The sequence below is a fragment of the Hyla sarda genome, chromosome 6 (genome assembly GCF_029499605.1).
Source record: "Hyla sarda isolate aHylSar1 chromosome 6, aHylSar1.hap1, whole genome shotgun sequence".
Taxonomy (NCBI): domain Eukaryota; kingdom Metazoa; phylum Chordata; class Amphibia; order Anura; family Hylidae; genus Hyla; species Hyla sarda.
The window spans coordinates 27,507,528-27,527,160 of record NC_079194.1 but is presented as its reverse complement, the minus strand read 5'-3'; the positions used below and the strand labels follow the sequence as shown (position 1 = coordinate 27,527,160).

Sequence of the window (19,633 nt, the reverse complement as noted above, 5' to 3'; positions counted from 1 at the left end):
CGCAGTGTCCTAAAAAGTAATATGGAGCCGCCCTCACCTGGTGTCCAAAGAGTACAGAACATGTAATACCTCCCTGTACTGTAGGGAGCGCTACCAGACAACAGTCAGTGCATACACTTCAGTAATACAGGTAAAGAGTATTACAGAACATGTAATACCTCCCTGTATTGTTGGAGGCACTACCAGACACCAGTCAATGCATACACTTCAGTAATACAGGTAAAGAGTATTACAGAACATGTAATACCTCCCAGTACTGTAGGGGGCGCTACCAGACACCAGTCAGTGCATGCACTTCAATAATACAGGTAAAGAGTACAGAACATGTAATACCTCCCTGTACTGTAGGGTGCTTTACCAGACACCAGTCAGTGCATGCACTTCAGTAATACAGGTAAAGAGTACAGAACATGTAATACTTCCCTGTACTGTAGGGGGCGCTACCAGACACCAGTCAGTGCAGGCACTTCAGTAATACAGGTAAAGAGTAGTACAGAACATGTAATACCTCCCTGTACTGTAGGGGGTGCTACCAGACACCAGTCAGTGCATGCACTTCAGTAATACAGATAATGAGTAGTACAGAACATGTAATACCTCCCTGTACTGTAGGGGGCGCTACCAGACACCAGTCAGTGCATGCACTTCAGTAATACAGGTAAAGAGTACAGAACATGTAATACCTCATTGTACTGTAGGAGGTGCTACGAGACACCAGTCAGTGTATGCACTTCAGTAATACAGGTAAAGAGTACAGCGCATGTAATACCTCCCTGTACTGTAGGGGGCGCTACCAGACTACAGTCAGTGCATGCACTTCAGTAATACAGGGGGTTTTACCAGTGAATTTCCATTCTGATTGGTCGGTACTTCAGCCATTGACACACTTCACAGATCTGGACTGTCTGTACATTGTATGGTGAATCTGGTTTCAAATTATAATGGTCCAGAAAAGACAATTGTATGTTGAAACAATTGTATGTTGAGGCTATTGAATGTTGAGGGATCACTGTAGTTCATATCACTGGTGAGCATTGTATACCGCTATATAGGATGAGCCTAGGATTTTCTGTATACTACGTGAACTATATATATATGTATATATATATATATATATATATATATATATATATATATAGTCCGTTTCACTTTGTATTCCCATCTCGCCTTCTAGCTGAGCGCATGGAAATGAATGTGAAGCTGTAAAACTTGCGGGTGACACATGGTGTGAATATTTAGTAGTAGTGATCTCATTCCCGCAACGCGAAAAACATCCCAATTATCTGTCGGTGCAACAGGATCGGGAGCAGATAAACCCACTGGAGTGTGAGGCTATTTATATAAATACAACAAAGGCTGTTTAACAGCGCTGCTCGATCTGCCCCCCCCCCCCCCACATTCCTCCAGAAGCCTAAGAACCGGCATGACATGGGGACATGGGGATTGTGGTTAACCATTCTTGTAAACCAGTGTTACAAAGCTACATGCTGGGAGTTGTAGTTTTGCAACAGCTGGAGGCACCCTGCTTGGGAAGCACTGTTGTAAACCAACCAGACCTCAGTTCACCAAATCATTTTCACCATTCACTTCATAAAAATCGTTACACATTTCGCATATTTTCATTATTTTTGCAAATGTAGCAGAGCTGAGTTTGTCGGTCGCCCCGAGGCTGAACCGTGTAATTCATTCTTGCAAAATGCAGAATAGCTGGGATTGTTTGCACACGGTGGAGCCGACTTTGTCGTTTGGCGTAACTCAACTACCAACAATTTGTATGAGATTATTATCATATATTCTTGTAAAATGTGGCAGATCTGGGTTTGATAGATGCGACACAGTTGACTTTGCCGTTCGGCGTTACTCATCTAGTGATGATTTGTGCGTTGTTATCACTTATTATTGTGACATGTAACAGGCTACGTTTGTCAGACACAGAAGGGCTGAGGGTCGCCCAACATAGTTCATTCAGTGATAATTTGTACATTTATAGAATTTATTCTTGCAAAATGTATCAGGGTTGAGTTTGTCGGACGCAGCAGAGCTGAATGTGTCATAATGTATTCTGGGGTCACAATGGGTTTTCTGTGCTGTAGGTAAAACTACTCGGTTATATGCACTGGGGGGATTATAAGACTGAAATATCTGCTTTAGTCACAAATAAAATTATTGCTAAAGTTAAAAAATTAACAAATTGAAAAAAATATAATAGAACTTCATTGTATAAATATAAGAGAATATTTTGGTGATAAAGGAAGAGTGATGATAGATAGATATGAGATAGATAGATAGATAGATATGAGATAGATAGATAGATAGATAGATATGAGATAGATAGATAGATAGATAGATAGATAGATAGATATGAGATAGATATGAGATAGATAGATATGAGATAGATAGATAGATATGAGATAGATAGATAGATAGATAGATATTAGATAGATAGATATGAGATAGATAGATAGATAGATAGATAGATATGAGATAGATAAATAGATATGAGATAGATAGATAGATATGAGATAGATAGATAGATATTAGATAGTTAGATATGAGATAGATATGAGATAGATATGAGATAGATAGATAGATATTAGATAGATAGATAGATAGGAGATAGATAGGTATGAGATAGATAGATATTAGATAGATAGATAGATAGATAGATAGATAGATATTAGATAGATAGATATGAGATAGATAGATAGATAGATAGATATGAAATAGATAGATAGATAGATAGATATGAGATAGATAGATAGATATGAGATAGATATGAGATAGATAGATAGATAGATATTAGATAGATAGATAGGAGATAGATAGGTATGAGATAGATAGATATTAGATAGATAGATAGATAGATAGATATTAGATAGATAGATAGATATGAGATAGATAGATAGATAGATAGATAGATATGAAATAGATAGATAGATAGATAGATAGATATGAGATAGATAGATAGATATGAAATAGATAGACAGATAGATAGTTGGAGAATAGATATGAGACAAATATATAGAAGCCCAAACATTATAGATTTTTTTTTTTTTTTAATGTATTTACACATTTTTACATTGTACCTTTGGGAAGGGTTCTAGGTGTTAGAGTGGGAAATATATATACCGGTATTTAATGATGCCAATGCAATAGGGCTATAGCATATCATGGAGCGAGGACAAGCATATACTATATATATATATATATATATATATATATATATATATAGATGCAAATTAAAAAAAATGTTGCCGTATCTTGTAATAACCTTTTTTATTGGACTCTAAGAGAATTTTGTAGAGAAGCTTTCGGGATTCCTCCCTTTATCAAGTCCAAAGCAAATCTAAGCTCACAGGCAGAAGACACAGGTTACATCTCACAGATATACAGGGGACAAGACAATAGATGTGGAGAATTCACACTAAGATAGGCCATAAATTGCCCAGCTATAGGAACATAGACTAAATAGATAAGGATGAGGAAAAGGGGGAGGGAGGGGGGAGACTGTAATTAAGCAGAACATAGTGAGGTGCAAAAGAGATTGAAAAGAAACTACATTATGGAAGATATCACCTATATCTATGTAGTCTATGTTCCAATAGCTGGGCAATTTATGGCCTATCTTAGTGTGAATTCTCCACATCTATTGTCTTATCCCCTGTATATTTGTGAGATGTAACCTGTGTCTTCTGCCCGTGAGCTTAGATTTGCTTTGGACTTGATAAAGGGAGGAATCCCGAAAACTTCTCTCCAAAATTCTCTTAGAGTCCAATGAAAAAGGTTATTACAAGATACGGCAACATTTTTTGATTTGCATCTGCATCACTGGACTAATACAGCTACTCAAATTTACTATATATATATATATATATATATATATATATATATATATCACTGCAGCAGTAATGCCTTTTTCGCCCATATGTTCCAGTCTATGCTGTGACAATGTATTTAGCAGAATCTCAGGTACAATGAAGGAAGGCGGACGGGGGCTCAGACTTGGATCCTATTAGGGGGGATCTAGAATAGTCAGCGGCTGCTATTACCGTCCTTATTAATCCTCAGTAAGGAGAAGCAGGAGATGTACAGATCTCCTGGAAAGACGACATCTCTAACCAGCCTGAAAAATATTTGTGATGAAGCTTTGTGAAGTGAACATGAATGGCGGTCATATATCCAAGAGCATCTATTACAGAACCGGAGAAATGTCAAGGGTCTCCTTATTTCCTTGCCAGAGAGAAAATGAGGTCAAGAATCTCTTAATTCTCTGCTCCCGTATTGTGACTCATTTCAGCTTTTTTACTCTAAAGAATAGAAAGAAATGGCCAAGAAATCCCACACAGCCGTCTCATCTCTCCTTCCCCTGGATATCGATATAATACGGATCGTCTAATTGTCGACTAAAAATACCGTCCTTGTAATTCCACAATGTATATGACCGCCAGCGGCTGCTCCGGTGATGACAGCGCCAGCGCTTTATAGGAGATTTTATCCTCATCGACTTTTAAGGGGTATTCCAGGAAAAAACATTTTTTTTAAATATATCAACTGGCTCCAGAAAGTTAAACAGATTTGTAAATTACTTCTATTAAAAAATATTTATCCTTTCAGTACTTATGAGCTGCTGAAGTTGAGTTGTTCTTTTCTGTCTAAGTGCTCTCTGATGACACGTGTCTCGGGAACTGTCCAGAGTAGAAGCGAATCCCCATAGCAAACCTCTTCTACTCTGTGCAGTTCCCGAGACAAGCAGAGATGTCAGCAGAGAGCACTGTTACCAGACAGAAAACAACAACTCAACTTCAGCAGCTGATAATTAATGAAAGGATTAAGATTTTTTTATAGAAGTAATTTACAAATCTGTTTAACTTTCTGGAGCCAGTTGATTATATATATATATATATATATATATATATATATATATATAAAGTTTTTTCCTGGAATACCCCTTTAAATCCCCTAAATGCTGTTTATCAGGGTAAGGCTGGGTTCACACCACGTTTTTGCAATACAGTTCTAGTATCAGGTTTTTGATTTAAAAAAAATGGATTCCTCAAAATCTGACTAAATTGTATCAAGACTTGTGAGCAAATTTTAATCCGTATATGGTTTGAAAAATGATGTCCGGTCGCATCCGTTTTTTAAGGAAAAAATTATAAGTTTTTAACTTTTCACTCCATTGTTAAAGGAGAATTCCAGGAAAAAACTTTTTTTTTTTATATCAACTGGCTCCAGAAATTTAAACAGATTTGTAAATTACTTCTATTAAAAAATCTTAATCCTTTCAATAATTATCAGCTGCTGAAGTTGAGTTGTTGTTTTCTGTCTCGCAACAGTGCTCTCTGCTGACATCTCTGCTTGTCTCGGGAACTGCACAGAGTAGAAGAGGTTTGCTATGGGGATTTGCTTCTAAACTGGGCAGTTCCCGAGACACGTGTCATCAGAGAGCACTTAGACAGAAATGAACAACTCAACTTCAGCAGCTCATAAGTACTGAAAGGATTAAGATTTTTTAATAGAAGTCATTTACAAATCTGTTTAACTTTCTGGAGCCAGTTGATATATAAATTTTTTTTCCTGGATAACCCCTTTAAATGGGCACTGTCAGAATAGAAAACATTTTATATAGAAGGGTTTTGGGGGTGCCCCCTGGTGTCTCTAGGGTCCCTTACCTTAGTTACCTCACCACACCTGACAGGTGGATCCTGAGCCTGCACTTTCTAAAAGCTGGATATATGTCTGCGGCAGTGCCTCCACCCACTGGAGCATAGGGGGTAGGGATGTGGGGTCCCACTGGGAATATACTTAAAGGGGTACTCTGGTGGAAAATATTTTTTTCAAATCAACTTGTGCCAGAAAGTTATACAGATTGGTAAATTACTTTTACTATTAAAACATGTTAATCTTTCCAGTACTTATCAGCTGCTGTATGCTCCAGAGGAAGTTGTGTAGTTCTTTCCAGTCTGACCACAGTGCTCTCTGCTGACACCTCTGTCTATGTCAGGAACTGTCCAGAGCAGGAGAGGTTTGCTATGGGGATTTGCTCCTACTCTGGACAGTTCCTGACATGGACAGAGGTAGCAGCAGAGAGCACTGTGATCAGACTATAAAGAACTACACAACTTCCTTTGGAGCATACAGCATCTGATAAGTACTGGAAGGATTAAGATTTTTAATTGAAGTAATTTACAAATCTGTTTAACTTTCTGGAACCAGTTGATTTGAAAAAAATCCAGAGTACCCCTTTAAAGGGGTACTCTGCTGTTCCGAACGCTGGAGCCGGCGCCGGGAGCTTGTGACATCATAGCCCTGCCCCCTCATGATGTCAGGCCCCACCCCCTCAATGCAAGTCTATGCGAAGGGGCGGGGCTATGACATCACAAGCTGCCGGCTCCAGTGTTCGGAACAGTTTTTTCCAAATGCTGAGCAGCGGAATACCCCTTTAAATATTATCTTCTCTAAAAGCTGTCCACTATAACCCTGTGCCTGTATGTGACTTAGGAAGATGGATCTTTCAGGCACTAGTGTGTATTTCTTTATCAAGGTGGTAAAACATACCTACATATCATACTGTATGGGTATTATAGAGCATGACGGTATGACAGGTTACCACAATGATGGTAGTGCTCACAACTAGTAGGCACCTCCACAGGGTTCTCCTCCTTAACCTTGTCCAATGTCCACTTGACATGTCCATCTGGTGCTGCATCATATCTGCAATTTAGGAACCTGGAATAGCTGGGGGACAACTTCTCTCTTAAAGTGGCAGTGGCTGCCGGCCCCAGTGGACCTCCTGGCTGTGGAAAAAAAGTGTGCAGAACTGGAAATATTAAAACAGAAGTGGGAAATGACCCCAAAAACGGGAATGTTTTGCCAAATTCGGGACCTATGTCTTAGCATGAAGCTTACAGATTCCTTTTAAAGACTACATACATTCTCTTTCTTTAACCCCTTAAGGACTCAGGGTTTTTCCGTTTTTGCACTTTCGTTTTTTCCTCCTTACCTTTTAAAAATCATAACCCTTTCAATTTTCCACCTAAAAATCCATATTATGGCTTATTTTTTGCGTCGCCAATTCTACTTTGCAGTGACATTAGTCATTTTACCCAAAAATGCACAGCAAAACGGAAAAAAAAATCATTGTGCGACAAAATCGGAAAAAAAAACGCCATTTTGTAACTTTTGGGGGCTTTCGTTTCTACGCAGTGCATATTTCGGTAAAAATGACACCTTATCATTATTCTGTAGGTCCATACGGTTAAAATGATACCCTACTTATATAGGTTTGATTTTGTCGCACTTCTGGAAAAAATCATAACTACATGCAGGAAAATTTATACGTTTAAAAATGTCCTCTTCTGACCCCTATAACTTTTTTATTTTTCCAAGTACAGGGCGTTGCGAGAACTCATTTTTTTGCGCCGTGATCTGAAGTTTTTATCGGTATGATTTTTGTTTTGATCGGACTTTTTGATCACTTTTTATTCATTTTTTAATGATATAAAAAGTGACCAAAATACGCTTTTTTGGACTTTGGAATTTTTTTGCGCGTACGCCATTGACCGTACGGCTTAATTAATGATATATTTTTATAGTTCGGACATTTACGCACGCGGCGATACCACATATGTTTATTTTTTATTTTTTTTACACTGTTTTATTTTTTTTATGGGAAAAGGGGGGTGATTCAAACTTTTATTAGGGAAGGGGTTAAATGACCTTTATTAACACTTTTTTTTTACATTTTTTTTGCAGTGTTATAGGTCCCATAGGGACCTATAACACTGCACACACTGATCTCTAATGCTGATCACTGGCGTGCATTAACACGCCTGTGATCAGCATTATCGGCGCTTGACTGCTCCTGCCTGGATCTCAGGCACGGAGCAGTCATTCGTCGATCGGACACCGAGGAGGCAGGTAAGAGCCCTCCCGGTGTCCGATCAGCTGTTCGGGACGCCGCGATTTCACCGCGGCGGTCCCGAACAGCCCGACTGAGCAGCCGGGTCACTTTCACTTTCACTTTAGAAGCGGCGGTCAGCTTTGACCGCCGCTTCTAAAGGGTTAATACCGCACATCGCCGCGATCGGCGATGTGTGGTATTAGCCGCGGGTCCCGGCCGTTGATTAGCGCCGGGACCGACGCGATATGATGCGGGATCGCGGTGCGATCCCGCTTCATATCGCGGGAGCCGGCGCAGGACGTAAATATACGTCCTGCGTCGTTAAGGGGTTAAAGGAAACCTGTCATCCGATTTTACCCCATATAACTAGCGGCAATGCATTATATATGGTAAAATCTCATTTCTCACCATCTCCTGGAGATGTTCCTGCCCGCATCAAGGGTAAGGATATATTGTTTAAAAGTTTATCCTGTAAGCAGTCCCCTGGGCAGGAAGGTATACTTACCTAGTCCTGCTGCTACGGCTGTAATCACTTCCCCTCAGCGTGATTGGTGGCCCACATCATTGCTCAGTTCCGTCAAAGCTGACCGCCGCTTCTAAAGTGAAACTGAAAGTGATCCGGCTGCTCAGTCGGGCTGTTCGGGAACAGCTGATCGGACACCGGGAGGGCCCTTACCTGCCTCCCCGGTGTCCGATCGGCGAATGACTGCTCCGTGCCTGAGATCCAGGCAGGAGCAGTCAAGCGCCGATAACACTGATCACAGGCGTGTTAATACACGCCAGTGATCAGCATAGGAGATCAGTGTGTGCAGTGTTATAGGTCCCTATGGGATAACAATGATCAGTATAAGAGATCAGTGTGTGCAGTGTTATAGGTCCCTATGGGATAACAATGATCAGCATAGGAGATCAGTGTGTGCAGTGTTATAGGTCCCTATGGGACCTATAACACTGCAAAAATTTAAAAAAAAAAAAGTGTTAATAAAGGTCATTTAACCCCTTCCCTAATAAAAGTTTGAATCACCCCCCTTTTCCCATAAAAAAAAATAAAACAGTGTAAAAAAAATAAAAAATAAACATATGTGGTATCGCCGCGTGCATAAATGTCCAAACCATAAAAATATATCATTAATTAAGCCGCACGGTCAATGGCGTGCGTGCAAAAAAATACCAAATTCCAAAAAAGCGTATTTTGGTCACTTTTTATACCATTAAAAAATGAATAAAAAGTGATCAAAAAGTCCGATCAAAACAAAAATCATACCGATAAAAACTTCAGATCACGGCGCAAAAAAATGAGTTCTCGCAACGCCCTGTACTTGGAAAAATAAAAAAGTTATAGGGGTCAGAAGATGACATTTTTAAACGTATAAATTTTCCTGCATGTAGTTATGATTTTTTCCAGAAGTCCGACAAAATCAAACCTATATAAGTAGGGTATCATTTTAACCGTATGGACCAAATGAATAAAGATAAGGTGTAATTTTTACCGAAATATGCATTGCGTAGAAACGGAAGCCCCCAAAAGTTACAAAATGGCGTTTTTTCTTCGATTTTGTCGCACAATGATTTTCTTTCCGTTTCGCTGTGCATTTTTGGGTAAAATGACTAATGTCACTGCAAAGTAGAATTGGCGACACAAAAAATAAGCCATAATATGGATTTTTAGGTGGAAAATTGAAAGGGTTATGATTTTTAAAAGGTAAGGAGGAAAAAACGAAAGTGCAAAAACAGAAAAACCCTGAGTCCTTAAGGGGTTAAAGGGGTACTCCGGTGAAACCCTTTTTTTTTTTTTTTTTTTTTTTTAAATCAACTGGTGCCAGAAAGTTTTTGGAACACAGTGCTCTCTGCTGACATCATGACCACAGTGCTCTCTGCTGACATCTCTGTCCATTTTAGGAACTGTCCAGAGAAAAAGGAAATCCCCATAGCAAACATATGCTGCTCTGGACAGTTCCTAAAATGGACAGAGATGTCAGCAGAGAGCACTGTGGTCATGATGTCAGCAGAGAGCTATGTGTTTCAAAAAGAAAAGAATTTCCTCTGTAGTATTCAGCAGCTAATAAGTACAGGAAGGATTAAGATTTTTTTTAATAGAAATAATTAGCAAATCTGTTTAACTTTCTGGCACCAGTTGATTAAAAACCCCTTTAAGGATTTACCAATGGCTGTCCGTGCATGCTGGGAGTTGTAGTTTTGTAACAGCTGGAGGCGCACTGGTCGGATAACACTGCCTTAGGGCTACAGTTGTTGACCATAATCCAACCTGACTGCTTAAGTACAGATGTAGCAGAGCTGGATGTGTCCTGTATCTCTTTTTGTTGCGTTGTTTTGTATGCAGCAGATTATTTGTAATTTATTCCGTTACATGGAATCTCTTCATTAGATTTATATATATTTTGCCTTCAGTTGTTTCTGCACAAGGACGTACGGTAATAAGTCGGTGTCCGGAATGAGACCTGACAGGACACTAAACACTGACACTAAAGGACCCGAAGAAGCGCAGCGCGTGCGGCTCCCGGCAGACGTTACGCTCAGGGTAACCTTCGAGGTGACATAAACGAATGTACGAGAAATAAACAGCGCAAAATACGTCCTAATATTATTATTACACCGATAACATCATGTTCAACCATGTAGAATACAGGACTCGAGAGGTTAACACCTACAGACAAATAACAAAGGAGCATTTATACTACAGCAACGGCCTGGAAGCTTCTAATACAGATGTAGCAGAGAGGAGGGGATCTAGAAGAGATTATTATACAGATGTAGCAGAGCGGAGGGGATCTAGAAGAGATTATTATACAGATGTAGCAGAGAGGAGAGGATCTAGAAGAGATTATTATACAGATGTAGCAGAGAGGAGGGGATCTAGAAGAGATTATTATACAGATGTAGTATAGAGGAGGGGATCTAGAAGAGATTATTATACAGATGTAGCAGAGAGGAGGGGATCTAGAAGAGATTATTATAATGATGTAGCAGAGAGGAGGGGATCTAGAAGAGATTATTATACAGATGTAGTATAGAGGAGGGGATCTAGAAGAGATTATTATAATGATGTAGCAGAGAGGAGGGGATCTAGAAGAGATTATTATACAGGTGTAGCAGAGAGGAGGGGATCTAGAAGAGATTATTATACAGATGTAGCAGAGCGGAGGGGATCTAGAAGAGATTATTATACAGATGTAGCAGAGCGGAGGGGATCTAGAAGAGATTATTATACAGATGTAGCAGAGAGGAGGGGATCTAGAAGAGATTATTATACAGATGTAGCAGAGCGGAGGGGATCTAGAAGAGATTATTATACAGATGTAGCAGAGAGGAGGGGATCTAGAAGAGATTATTATACAGATGTAGCAGAGCGGAGGGGATCTAGAAGAGATTATTATACAGATGTAGCAGAGAGGAGGGTATCTAGAAGAGATTATTATACAGATGTAGCAGAGAGGAGAGGATCTAGAAGAGATTATTATACAGATGTAGCAGAGCGGAGGGAATCTAGAAGAGATTATTATAATGATGTAGCAGAGAGGAGGGGATCTAGAAGAGATTATTATACAGATGTAGCAGAGCGGAGGGGATCTAGAAGAGATTATTATACAGATGTAGCAGAGCGGAGGGGATCTAGAAGAGATTATTATACAGATGTAGCAGAGCGGAGGGGATCTAGAAGAGATTATTATACAGATGCAGCAGAGAGGAGGAGATCTAGAAGAGATTATTATAATGATGTAGCAGAGAGGAGGGGATCTAGAAGAGATTATTATAATGATGTAGCAGAGAGGAGGGGATCTAGAAGAGATTATTATACAGATGTAGCAGAGCAGAGGGGATCTAGAAGAGATTATTATACAGATGTAGCAGAGAGGAGAGGATCTAGAAGAGATTATTATACAGATGTAGCAGAGCGGAGGGGATCTATAAGAGATTATTATACAGATGTAGCAGAGAGGAGGGGATCTAGAAGAGATTATTATACAGATGTAGCAGAGAGGAGGGGATCTAAAAGAGATTATTATACAGATGTAGCAGAGAGGAGGGGATCTAGAAGAGATTATTATACAGATGTAGCAGAGAGGAGGGGATCTAGAAGAGATTATTATACAGATGTAGCAGAGAGGAGGGTATCTAGAAGAGATTATTATAATGATGTAGCAGAGAGGAGGGTATCTAGAAGAGATTATTATAATGATGTAGCAGAGAGGAGGGGATCTAGAAGAGATTATTATAATGATGTAGCAGAGAGGAGGGGATCTAGAAGAGATTATTATACAGGTGTAGCAGAGAGGAGGGGATCTAGAAGAGATTATTATACAGATGTAGCAGAGCGGAGGGGATCTAGAAGAGATTATTATAATGATGTAGCAGAGAGGAGGGGATCTAGAAGAGATTATTATACAGATGTAGCAGAGAGGAGGGGATCTAGAAGAGATTATTATACAGATGTAGCAGAGCGGAGGGGATCTAGAAGAGATTATTATACAGATGTAGCAGAGCGGAGGGGATCTAGAAGAGATTATTATACAGATGTAGCAGAGCGGAGGGGATCTAGAAGAGATTATTATACAGATGTAGCAGAGCGGAGGGGATCTAGAAGAGATTATTATACAGATGTAGCAGAGCGGAGGGGATCTAGAAGAGATTATTATACAGATGTAGCAGAGCGGAGGGGATCTAGAAGAGATTATTATACAGATGTAGCAGAGAGGAGGGGATCTAGAAGAGATTATTATACAGATGTAGCAGAGAGGAGGGGATCTAGAAGAGATTATTATACAGATGTAGCAGAGAGGAGGGGATCTAGAAGAGATTATTATACAGATGTAGCAGAGAGGAGGGTATCTAGAAGAGATTATTATAATGATGTAGCAGAGAGGAGGGGATCTAGAAGAGATTATTATAATGATGTAGCAGAGAGGAGGGGATCTAGAAGAGATTATTATACAGGTGTAGCAGAGAGGAGGGGATCTAGAAGAGATTATTATACAGATGTAGCAGAGCGGAGGGGATCTAGAAGAGATTATTATAATGATGTAGCAGAGAGGAGGGGATCTAGAAGAGATTATTATACAGATGTAGCAGAGCGGAGGGGATCTAGAAGAGATTATTATACAGATGTAGCAGAGCGGAGGGGATCTAGAAGAGATTATTATACAGATGTAGCAGAGCGGAGGGGATCTAGAAGAGATTATTATACAGATGTAGCAGAGCGGAGGGGATCTAGAAGAGATTATTATACAGATGTAGCAGAGAGGAGGGTATCTAGAAGAGATTACATTATATATAGTATCTCCCATAAGTGACTCCACCCCTCACATTATATATACAGTATATCCCATAAGTGAGTCCACCCCTCACATTATATACAGTATATCCCATAAGTGACTCCACCCCTCACATTATATATAGTATCTCCCATAAGTGACTCCACCCCTCACATTATATATACAGTATATCCCATAAGTGAGTCCACCGCTCACATTATATATAGTATCTCCCATAAGTGACTCCACCCCTCACATTATATATAGTATCTCCCATAAGTGAGTCCACCCCTCACATTATATACAGTATATCCCATAAGTGACTCCACCCCTCACATTATATATACAGTATCTCCCATAAGTGACTCCACCCCCCACATTATATATACAGTATATCCCATAAGTGACTCCACCCCTCACATTATATATAGTATCTCCCATAAGTGACTCCACCCCTCACATTATATATACAGTATATCCCATAAGTGACTCCACCCCTCACATTATATATACAGTATATCCCATAAGTGACTCCACCCCTCACATTATATATACAGTATCTCCCATAAGTGATTCCACCCCTCACATTATATACAGTATATCCCATAAGTGAGTCCACCCCTCACATTATATATACAGTATCTCCCATAAGTGAGTCCACCCCTCACATTATATACAGTATCTCCCATAAGTGAGTTCACCCCTCACATTATATATATAGTATCTCCCATAAGTGAGTCCACCCCTCACATTATATATACAGTATATCCCATAAGTGAGTCCACCCCTCACATTATATATACAGTATCTCCCATAAGTGAGTCCACCCCTCACATTATATATACAGTATATCCCATAAGTGACTCCACCCCTCACATTATATATACAGTATCTCCCATAAGTGAGTCCACCCCTCACATTATATATACAGTATCTCCCATAAGTGACTCCACCCCTCACATTATATATACAGTATCTCCCATAAGTGAGTCCACCCCTCACATTATATATACAGTATCTCCCATAAGTGACTCCACCCCTCACATTATATATACAGTATCTCCCATAAGTGATTCCACCCCTCACATTATATATACAGTATATCCCATAATTGACTCCACCCCTCACATTATATATACAGTATATCCCATAAGTGAGTCCACCCCTCACATTATATATAGTATCTCCCATAAGTGACTCCACCCCTCACATTATATATACAGTATATCCCATAAGTGACTCCACCCCTCACATTATATATACAGTATCTCCCATAAGTGAGTCCACCCCTCACATTATATATACAGTATCTCCCATAAGTGACTCCACCCATCACATTATATATACAGTATATCCCATAAGTGACTCCACCCCTCACATTATATACAGTATCTCCCATAAGTGACTCCACCCCTCACATTATATATACAGTATCCCCCATAAGTGAGTCCACCCCTCACATTATATATACAGTATATCCCATAAGTGAGTCCACCCTCACATTATATATACAGTATATACCATAAGTGAGTCCACCCATCACATTATATATACAGTATATCCCATAAGTGACTCCACCCCTCACATTATATACAGTATCTCCCATAAGTGACTCCACCCCTCACATTATATACAGTATATCCCATAAGTGACTCCACCCCTCACATTATATATACAGTATATCCCATAAGTGACTCCACCCCTCACATTATATATACAGTATCTCCCATAAGTGACTCCACCCCTTACATTATATATACAGTATATCCCATAAGTGAGTCCACTTATATATACAGTATCTCCCATAAGTGAGTCCACTTATATATACAGTATCTCCCATAAGTGAGTCCACCCCTCACATTATATACAGTATATCCCATAAGTGACTCCACCCCTCACATTATATATATAGTATCTCCCATAAGTGACTCCACTCCTCACATTATATATACAGTATATCCCATAAGTGACTCCACCCCTCACATTATATATACAGTATCTCCCATAAGTGAGTCCACCCCTCACATTATATACAGTATATCCCATAAGTGACTCCACCCCTCACATTATATATACAGTATATCCCATAAGTGAGTCCACTCCTCACATTATATATACAGTATATCCCATAAGTGACTCCACCCCTCACATTATATACAGTATATCCCATAAGTGAGTCCACCCCTCACATTATATACAGTATATCCCATAAGTGAGTCCACCCCTCACATTATATATACAGTATCTCCCATAAGTGACTCCACCCCTCACATTATATACAGTATATCCCATAAGTGAGTCCACCCCTCACATTATATACAGTATATCCCATAAGTGAGTCCACCCCTCACATTATATATACAGTATATCCCATAAGTGACTCCACCCCTCACATTATATATACAGTATATCCCATAAGTGAGTCCACCCGTCACATTATATACAGTATATCCCATAAGTGACTCCACCCCTCACATTATATATACAGTATTTCCCATAAGTGACTCCACCCCTCACATTATATATACAGTATCTCCCATAAGTGAGTCCACCCCTCATATTATATATACAGTATATCCCATAAGTGACTCCACCCCTCACATTATATATACAGTATCTCCCATAAGTGACTCCACCCCTCACATTATATATATACAGTATATCCCATAAGTGACTCCACCCCTCACATTATATATATACAGTATATCCCATAAGTTACTCCACCCCTCACATTATATATATATACAGTATATCCCATAAGTGACTCCACCCCTCACATTAAATATATACAGTATATCCCATAAGTGACTCCACCCCTCACATTATATATACAGTATATCCCATAAGTGACTCCACCCCTCACATTATATATACAGTATCTCCCATAAGTGAGTCCACCCCTCACATTATATATACAGTATCTCCCATAAGTGAGTCCACCCCTCACATTATATATACAGTATATCCCATAAGTGAGTCCACCCCTCACATTATATATACAGTATATCCCATAAGTGACTCCACCCCTCACATTATATATACAGTATCTCCCATAAGTGAGTCCACTCCTCACATTATATATACAGTATATCCCATAAGTGAGTCCACCCCTCACATTATATATACAGTATCTCCCATAAGTGAGTCCACCCCTCACATTATATATACAGTATCTCCCATAAGTGAGTCCACCCCTCACATTATATATACAGTATATCCCATAAGTGAGTCCACCCCTCACATTATATATACAGTATATCCCATAAGTGAGTCCACCCCTCACATTATATATACAGTATCTCCCATAAGTGAGTCCACCCCTCACATTATATACAGTATCTCCCATAAGTGAGTCCACCCCTCACATTATATATACAGTATATCCCATAAGTGAGTCCACCCCTCACATTATATATACAGTATATCCCATAAGTGACTCCACCCCTCACATTATATATACAGTATATCCCATAAGTGACTCCACCCCTCACATTATATATACAGTATATCCCATAAGTGAGTCCACCCCTCACATTATATATACAGTATATCCCATAAGTGAGTCCACCCCTCACATTATATATACAGTATCTCCCATAAGTGAGTCCACCCCTCACATTATATATACAGTATCTCCCATAAGTGAGTCCACCCCTCACATTATATACAGTATCCCCCATAAGTGAGTCCACCCCTCACATTATATATACAGTATATCCCATAAGTGACTCCACCCCTCACATTATATATACAGTATATCCCATAAGTGACTCCACCCCTCACATTATATATACAGTATCTCCCATAAGTGAGTCCACCCCTCACATTATATACAGTATCTCCCATAAGTGAGTCCACCCCTCACATTATATACAGTATATCCCATAAGTGAGTTCACTCCTCACATTATTGTGGTGGGCCACGGGGGTGCAATGAGTCGTATGGGGCAGATGTTGTAGCCCAGGGGCAGATGGTATTAGCCCCTAAATGTTCGTGATGCCATGGTGTTGTTTTCCTAAGTAACCACCCCAAGGTAGCTCTGCTATCCCTAGGTTAGGCAGGGTAATAATAGTCCAAGACCAGGTTAGGGTTAACGTTAGCTTTTCTGATGTAGACAGATGGAGGTAGTCTTTACAGCTAGGCCAGGATCCCAGAGAGGGGACCAGTAACACAGAGGGGACCTTCAGCTTGCAGTGTTGGGACAGACTTCAACCTAGCCACGCTGACTATAATAGACTTGATGTGACTGTAGGTAGTGACAGCAGACAGAGCATAACTTGACTTACTGACATGTGGCTGTAATTTAGGCTTGAGGCCTCCAGATGTGCTGGACACTGGTTCTGAGACGTTTGGACTTTACTGTATCTCAGCAGGATTCATAAGAGCAAAAGAAGCAGATTGCAGCTCCTCCCTTCCATATAAAGGGGGCTGAGCAAGGAGCCATAGGTCAAGCTGCAGTTCACTTGGTTAGCTGGTGCTCTCTGGGTAATAAACATGTGACAACAACATCATGTGACTAACTCAAAGGTCCTTACAGGTCCTTTATACCTAATACACCTAATATACAGATAACACAATGGGGGAGACACTGAACGAGAGCCCCTAGGACACAGAGGGACTCAACCTGACAGGGCCTAAGTACTGTATGGGACTATATTCCATACTGGGACATCCCATTATATGTACAGTATCTTGCATAAGTGAGTCCACCCCTCACGTTTTTGTAAATATTTTCTTCCATCAATCCTCTTATGTGACAACACTGAAGAAATGCCCGTCTGCTACAATGTAAAGTAGTGAGTGCACGGCCTGTATAACCGTGTTTAATGTTGTGTCCCCTCAAAATAACTCAACACACACCCAATAATGTCTAAACCTTGGCTACAAAAGTCAGCAAACCTCTAAGTGAAAATGTCCAAACTGGGCCCAATTAGCCATTGTCCCTCCCCGGAGTCATGTGACTCATTAGTGTTACAAGGTCTCAGATGTGAATGAGAAACTGGTGTCTTAAAGTTGGTGTTATCACTCTCACACTCTCTAATACTGGGCACTGAAAATTCAACATGGCATCTCATGGCACAGAACTCTTTAAGAATCCGAAAAAAATAAAATAAGAATTGTTGATCTACATAAAGATGGCCTAGGCTATGAGAAGCTATAAGACCCTGAAACTGAGCTGCCGCACAGTGGCCAAGACCATTCAGCGGTTTCACAGGACACGTTCCTCTCAGAGCAGGCCTTGCCATGTTCGATCAAAGAAGTTAAAGTTAAAGCCTTGACGTCAAGACGGGCGGAGCCGTGATGTCGCGATACTCCGGCCCCTGTATCACCCGTCATTACGCACGGAGTGAGTTTGCTCTGTGCAGTAATGAAAGCTGGGTGCTGTAGCCGAGATCCCGTGGGTCCCCAGCGGCAGAACCCCCGCAATCTGACTTCTTATCCCCTATCCTTTGGATAAGGGATAAGATGTCCTGGGGCGGAGTACCCCATTAAGTGCACGTGCTCAGCGTCATATACAAAGGTTATCATTGGGAAATAGACGTTTGAGAAAACTACAACTCACAGCCTTTAGCTGTCCAGGCCTGCTGGGAGTTGTAGTTTTGCAACAGCTGAAGACACCCTGGTTGGAAAATACAGTCTTACAGGACAATTCTCATTCACTTTTCGGTATGATAATAAGTAAACTTTTACCTGGGCTTCAAACACAGGAGTGGGTGCACATACAGATGTGAGAGTCCTTACCTTTCCTCCTGGTCCCAAATATCCAAAGAAGAGTGTTGTAATATGATTGGCTCTGAAGTAAAGCATGATTCTGCTATATACTCTGTCAGGAGTTGTTTGTGCTGCATGTGTCTATTTGTGGCCACCCAGTGGTTGTGATGTGTATTGCAGTCTATTGAGATTTTTGCTGGCATGTTGCAATGTCGTAATAAATTTGTATCCTATATATATATATATATATATATATATATATATATATATATATATATATATATAAATATATATATATATATATAATGCTGCCATCCTGGTCTTTGCTCTCTAACTATCCCTTCGCCTGATAAGTATTATACTTCTATATACATGCAGATAAATCCTATGTCCTCTATGTGCATTGTAGCAAACCGCACTAGTTATTTCCCCATATGGCTTGTAATATATTGGGGTCAGACACATTCATTCACCACAGAATTAATTCTATATCATTTCTCTGTCTATGTGACATTTTTTTCTGCCGACGCTTCCTTGCAATAATCTGTACGGTTTCCCAGGCGTGTGTATGGGGATAATAGCCGCTCCGCATGTATATATGGAAATAAGGAGATCTCATCTCATACAATGGGTATTATTAACTCTTTAGAGTGTTTTGCAGTCATAAGTCCATCATTCATGTGATGTGCTGCAGGAGCCCCCTCCCTGTAATAACCTAGTCGTCCTCGTTGTCCCCCCTAACCACCCC

General features: G+C 40.0%; 1 protein-coding gene across 6 annotated transcripts in view; it reads left to right on the top strand.

The window, feature by feature from the left end:
* NTNG1 (netrin G1) overlaps window positions 1-19,633 on the top strand; it is a 330,399-nt gene that overhangs the window by 9,173 nt on the left and 301,593 nt on the right. The gene's annotated exons all lie outside the window — the stretch shown is intronic.